The sequence below is a fragment of the Hordeum vulgare genome, chromosome 2H, assembly GCF_904849725.1.
Source record: "Hordeum vulgare subsp. vulgare chromosome 2H, MorexV3_pseudomolecules_assembly, whole genome shotgun sequence".
NCBI classification, from domain to species: Eukaryota; Viridiplantae; Streptophyta; class Magnoliopsida; order Poales; family Poaceae; genus Hordeum; species Hordeum vulgare.
In genome coordinates, this window is record NC_058519.1 from 531,725,579 (window position 1) to 531,731,578 (window position 6,000).

Here is a 6,000-nt window from a genome sequence, read left to right on the forward strand (position 1 = left end):
ATGAGGGACTATTTGTAGGCCGCCTTTCCAACTGCAAGTCATTATTTTCACCGTGGACTGATAGCGTACTTTGCTTTGAGCTCGTTTGTCATATAAATTGTGTTCATCTAGTTAAACATTTAGATAACCTAATTTACCCTTATTAACCTAGAATTTGAAAGTTAAGTTATCGTGGTAGTTCGAGACAAAACTCATGACGCGTGTCAACATCTATGTACCCAAAGGGTTTTGTTGTAATTTTCTATTTCTTTGTGCCTACGTTGCAAATCGACTTGTATTCTGCGTTGAACCTTCTTTTTCGAATGTTGGCGGAAGAGGTGTCAAATCCATTGATTAGAAAGGAGTACTACACACCCCGTTGGGCACTCGAATTTCTTCGCCGCTGTCAGAGAGCACACCAAAGAAACGATGTATCAGTCCATGTTTGGTATGAAATCCACAAGACTGCCACAAGCATATCATTGAAAACCAATGACATCAAAGAGGGAATCTATATCTCATAGAGCAAACGTATGTTGCGATGATCCCACGAGGTTGTCTGATATAACTTGCCTGACATTGAGTGTGTGTGGAGGGTACTCGTGCTGCCCCCACGGAGATGCCAACACAACTTCTGGTGCAGCCAATAGCGACATCATCATCAGTTGCGAAAGACCAGATCTAGGGTTTTTCTCATAGGATATTGGAAAAGGGAAGAAGAGAACTGCAACATCATCCTATCCGGAAGACCGAATCTAGGATTTCCCCTATAACATGTTGGGAAAGGGAAGGAAAGAGCTGCAACAATGATGCCCTGGGCAAGGAAACAATGCCCGTGTCTTCATTGGCTATTCCGGTCACAGGCGGAGTACGACTTTCCTGACCTGGCTAGCCCATCCTACCTTCCACCTTCACAACACGCAAGCACCGCCATTCCGGTCACAGGCGGAGTACGGCTTTCATGAACCAGCTAGTCCATCCTACCTTCCACCTTCATGACGAGCAAGAACCACCCTACATCTCGCCCATCCGCAGTCTATACATGGCATGCAACAAGGACTCAAACAACGCACCACATGTGTGCCCTAAAAAGCATCCTAGGCCCGCCCGCTAAAGCATTCCACCATCGTTGCCTCTTCTAACGGATCGGGGCCCTTACGCGATAACTAGGCGCAAAATTCGAGGCGTCCGAACACTCAACACGCCATCACGACACCTCTCTACATGGCTATGCCACACCACCACCCGCCCTCGTTTGCCTGCACCAGCGCACACAAGCCCACCAACGTCGTGTTGCCTCGAGGAGGAATCCGCACGAGCTCCTACTAAGGCCATCGACCAACATTGCCTAGCCCCAAAACAGGATGTGGAATAAAGCACCACCGCTGCCATGCCACGCGGGCTTTGCGAGCGATGGCGAAGGAATGAGGGTTGGTAGTGTGGTGTTGGCGGCGGCATCTAGGGTTTACTCTCGGACCGCCCGCGGGAGCGACACTCGAGTCTTCAAGTAAGAACATCTCTAGCACACCCCGTAAAAGCGACCAAACCCGCAAAAAAGAGGTGTTTTATAGTTTTGGTCGAAAAACGGCGTCCAGCATATCCCATAAAACTCGTCCGACCCTTAAATTTTTTAAAGGGCACTAAAAATTCATCCGCGAGAACCTCATATGTACAGTTTCAAAGGCAGTATATAGTTCAACCCATAGACCATTCAAACCTCATCGGAGGAGACGTGCCGCCGCGGAACTGGACGGAATATACCAGGAACTCATCGAAATCCGTCGTCTCACGTCGGAAGAAGACGCCACACACCAAAATTTGTTGTCGTCGGTCCGAATTGCGACCGGCTCGACCTTCACTGCCGAGGCGAGGTTGTCAATGGGTAGGGCGGAGCAGGCCGTCGATGGCCCGAATCAGGGCAGGGCGGCACCAAAGAAGGATGGGGGGAAAGGGAGGGAGTTCGGGACTAGAGGAAATGATAAAATAGTTATTATTATATTTCCTGTTTCAAGATAATCGTTTATTATCCATGCTATAATTGTATTGAATGAAAACATAAATGCATGTGTGGATATATAGACAAAACAATGTCCCTGGTAAGCCTCTAGTTGACTATAAAGTTGATCAAGGATGATTAAGGTTTTCTAACCATATGCAAGTGTTGTCACTTGATGACTCGATCACATCATTGGGAGACTGATGTGATGGACAAGACCCAAACTATAAACGTAGCATGTGATTGTGTCATTTTGTTGCTATTGTTTTTTGCGTGTCAAGTATTCATTCCTATGACCATGAGATCATGTAACTCACTGATACGTCTCCAACGTATCTATAATTTTTTGATGGTTTCATGCTATTATCTTGTCAAACTTTGGATGTTTTGCATGCTTTTTATTTATTTTCTGGGACTAACTTATTAACTCAGTGCCAAGTGCCAGTTCATGTTTTTTCCATGTTTTTGACCCCTTTCAGAGGAGATTTTGAAACGGAGTCCAAATGGAAGAAAATCCCTGAAAAGATTTTTTTGGGAATGGAAGAAGATCGGAGAACTTGGGAGCCAAGCCACAGGAGCTCCAGGGCCCCGACAAGCCCCCACCCTGTGGCCAGGGGGCGCGCCATCCAGGCTTGTGGGCCCCCTGGAGATCCCCTGACCTACATCTTTCTCCTATATAATCCCATAAATTCCAAAAAAAATCAAGAGATCATCGCAATCGCTTTTCCGCCGCCGCAAGCTTCTGTCTCCGCAAGATCCCATCTGGGGCACGTCCTGGTGCCCTGCCGGAGGGGGGATTCGGATACGGAGGGCTTCTTCATCAACACCATGACCTCTCCGATGATGCGTGAGTAGTTCACCATAGACCTACGGGTCCATAGCTAGTAACTAGATGACTTCTTCTCTCTCTTGGATCTTCAATACAAAGTTCTCCATGATCTTCATGGAGATCTATCCGATGTAATCTTCTTTTGCGGTGTGTTTGTCGAGATCCGATGAATTGTGGATTTATGATCAGATTATCTACGAATCTTATTTGAGTTTCCTCTGATCTCTCTTATGCATGATTTCATATCCTTGTAATTCTCTTCGAGTTGTGGGTTTTGTCTGGCCAACTAGATCTATGATTCTTGCAATGGGAGAAGTGCTTGGTTTTGGGTTCATACCGTGCGGTGACCTCACCCAGTGACAGAAGGGGTAGCGAGGAACGCATCGTGTTGTTGCCATCAAGGGTAAAAAGATGGGGTTTTCATCATTGGTTTAAGATTATCCCTCTACATCATGTCATCTTGCTTAAAGCGTTACTCTGTTCATCATGAACTCAATACACTAGATGCATGCTGGATAGCGGTCGATGTGTGGAGTAATAGTAGTAGATGCAGAAAGTATCGATCTACTTGTCTCGGACGTGATGCCTATATGCATGATCATTGCCTTAGATATCGTCATGACTTTGCGCGGTTCTATCAATTGCTCGACAGTAATTTGTTCACCCACCGTGATACTTGCTATTTTGAGAGAAGCCTCTAGTGAACACTATGACCCCCAGGGTCTACTCCACACCATATTTTCAGCCTTACACTTTTTTACTTCGTTGCACTTTCCGCCTTCAGATATCACTTTGCAAACAATCTTGAAGGGATTGACAACCCCTTTGAAGCGTTGGGTGCAAGCTTGTTTGTGTTTGCGCATGTACTCTGGACTTGACGAGACCCTCCTTATGGATCGATAGCTTGGTTCTCAAACTGAGGGAAATACTTACTGCTCCTGTGCTGCATCACCCTTTCCTCTTCAAGGGAAGAACCAATGCAAGCCCAGCTTCTGTCAACGTGTCAACTTCTGGCGCTGTTGCCTATGGGATAGCTGAAGAATTTATGGCGCCGTTGTCGGGGAGGAAGATCAAGTCAAGAACTCATCCAAGTAGGTGTCGCAAATTCATCTCTTGCATTTACTTTGTTTGCCAGTTGCCTCTCGTTTTCCTCTCCCCCACTTCACCAATTTGCCTTTTTCGTTCGCCTTTTCGTTCGCTCTTTTCGTTCGCCCTTTATCTCGCCTGCTTTTTGTTTGCTTGTGTGCTTGCTTGCTTGCTGAAGTCACCATGAACGAAAACACCAAACTTTGTGACTTCTCGAATACTAATAATAATGATTTTATTAGTACTCCGATTGCTCCCGCCACTAGTGCGGAGTCATACGAAATCAATGCCGCTTTGCTGAATCTTGTTATGAAAGAGCAATTCTCTGGCCTTCCTAGTGAAGATGCCGCATCCCATCTCAATACCTTCATTGAACTTTGCGATATGCAAATGAAAAAAGATGTGGATAATGATGTGATTAGATTGAAGCTTTTTTCCTTTCTCGTTCCGAGATCACGCAAAAACTTGGTTTTCTTCTTTGCCCAAAAATAGTATCGATTCTTGAGATAAGTGCAAAGATGCTTATATATCCAAGTATTTTCCGCCGGCTAAGATCATCTCTCTCCGTAATGATATCATGAATTTCAAGCAACTTGATCATGAACATGTTGCACAAGCTTGGGAGAGAATGAAATTAATGATTAGAAATTGTCCCGCTCATGGCTTGAGTCTTTGGATGATTATCCAAATCTTTTACGCTGGCTTTAATTTCGCTTCTAGAAATATCTTGGACTCCGCCTCAGGTGGAACGTTCATGGAAATCACGTTGGGAGAAGCCACAAAGCTCTTAGACAACATCATCACAAACTACTCTCAGTGGCACACTGAAAGGTCACCTACTAGTAAGAAGGTACACGCTATAGAAGAAATTAACTCGAGTGCTAAGATGGATGAGTTAATGAATTTGGTTGCTAGTAGAAGTGCTCCTTTGGATCCTAATCATATGCCTTTGTCTTCTTTGACTGAGAGTAGCAACGCTAGCTTGGACGTTAATTTTGTTGGTAGGAATAATTTTGGCAACAACAATGCCTTTAGAGGAAACTATGTTCCTAGGCCTTTTCCTAGTAACTCCTCTAATAACTTTGGCAACTCCTACAACAATACTCATGGAAATTACAATAGATTACCCTCTGATCTAGAGAGTAATATCAAAGAGTTCATCAACTCTCAAAAGATTTTCAATGCGTCCATAGAGGAAAAACTACTCAAAATTGACGCTTTGGCTAAGAGCGTGGATAGGATTTCTTGTGATGTTGATGCTTTGAAAGTTAGATGTGCTCCTCCCAAAATCAACATGGATGAAACTTTGAAAGCTATGCGTGTTTCCATGATTGAGAGCCAAGAAAGAACTGCCCAAATTCGTGCTAGACATGAATGGCTTAAAAAGGCGTGTTCTCGTGATGAGAATCACGAAGATCTTAAAGTGCTTGGTGTGACTCCCATTGAATCTTTGTTTTCTTGTGTCAAACCTAATGATTATGGGGCTGGATATGAATCCACTTTGGTTTAAAATTGCCCCCAATGATTCGGAGTCCATCTATCTTGATGCTAAAAGCATTGAAAGTGGAGTAGAAGACGCTAACACTTTGAGTAGTAAGGAAATTACTACCGTGGATTTCAAGGATTCAATTATGATAGTTGCTCCTTGATTGAATGCATTTATTTGATGCAATCCATGTTGAACTCTCCACACGCTTATAGCCAAAACAAAGCCTTTACCGATCATATCGTCGAAGCTATGATAAAAGCTCTTGAAGAGAAACTTGAATTGGAAGTCTCTATTCCTAGAAAGCTTCATGATGAGTGGGAACCTACCATCAAAAATCAAAATAAAAAACTATGAGTGCAATGCTTTGTGTGATTTGGGGGCTAGTGTTTATGCGATTCCAAAGTCTTTATGTGATGTTCTGGGTTTAAATGAGATTGAAGAGTGTTCTCTTAATTTGCATCTTGTTGATTATACTATCAAGAAACCCATGGGAAGGATCAATGATGTTCTTATTATTGCAAATAGGAACTATGTACCCGTGGATTTCATTGTGCTTGACATTGATTGCAATCCTACATGCCCTATTATTCTTGGTAGACCTTTCCTAAGGACTATTAGTGC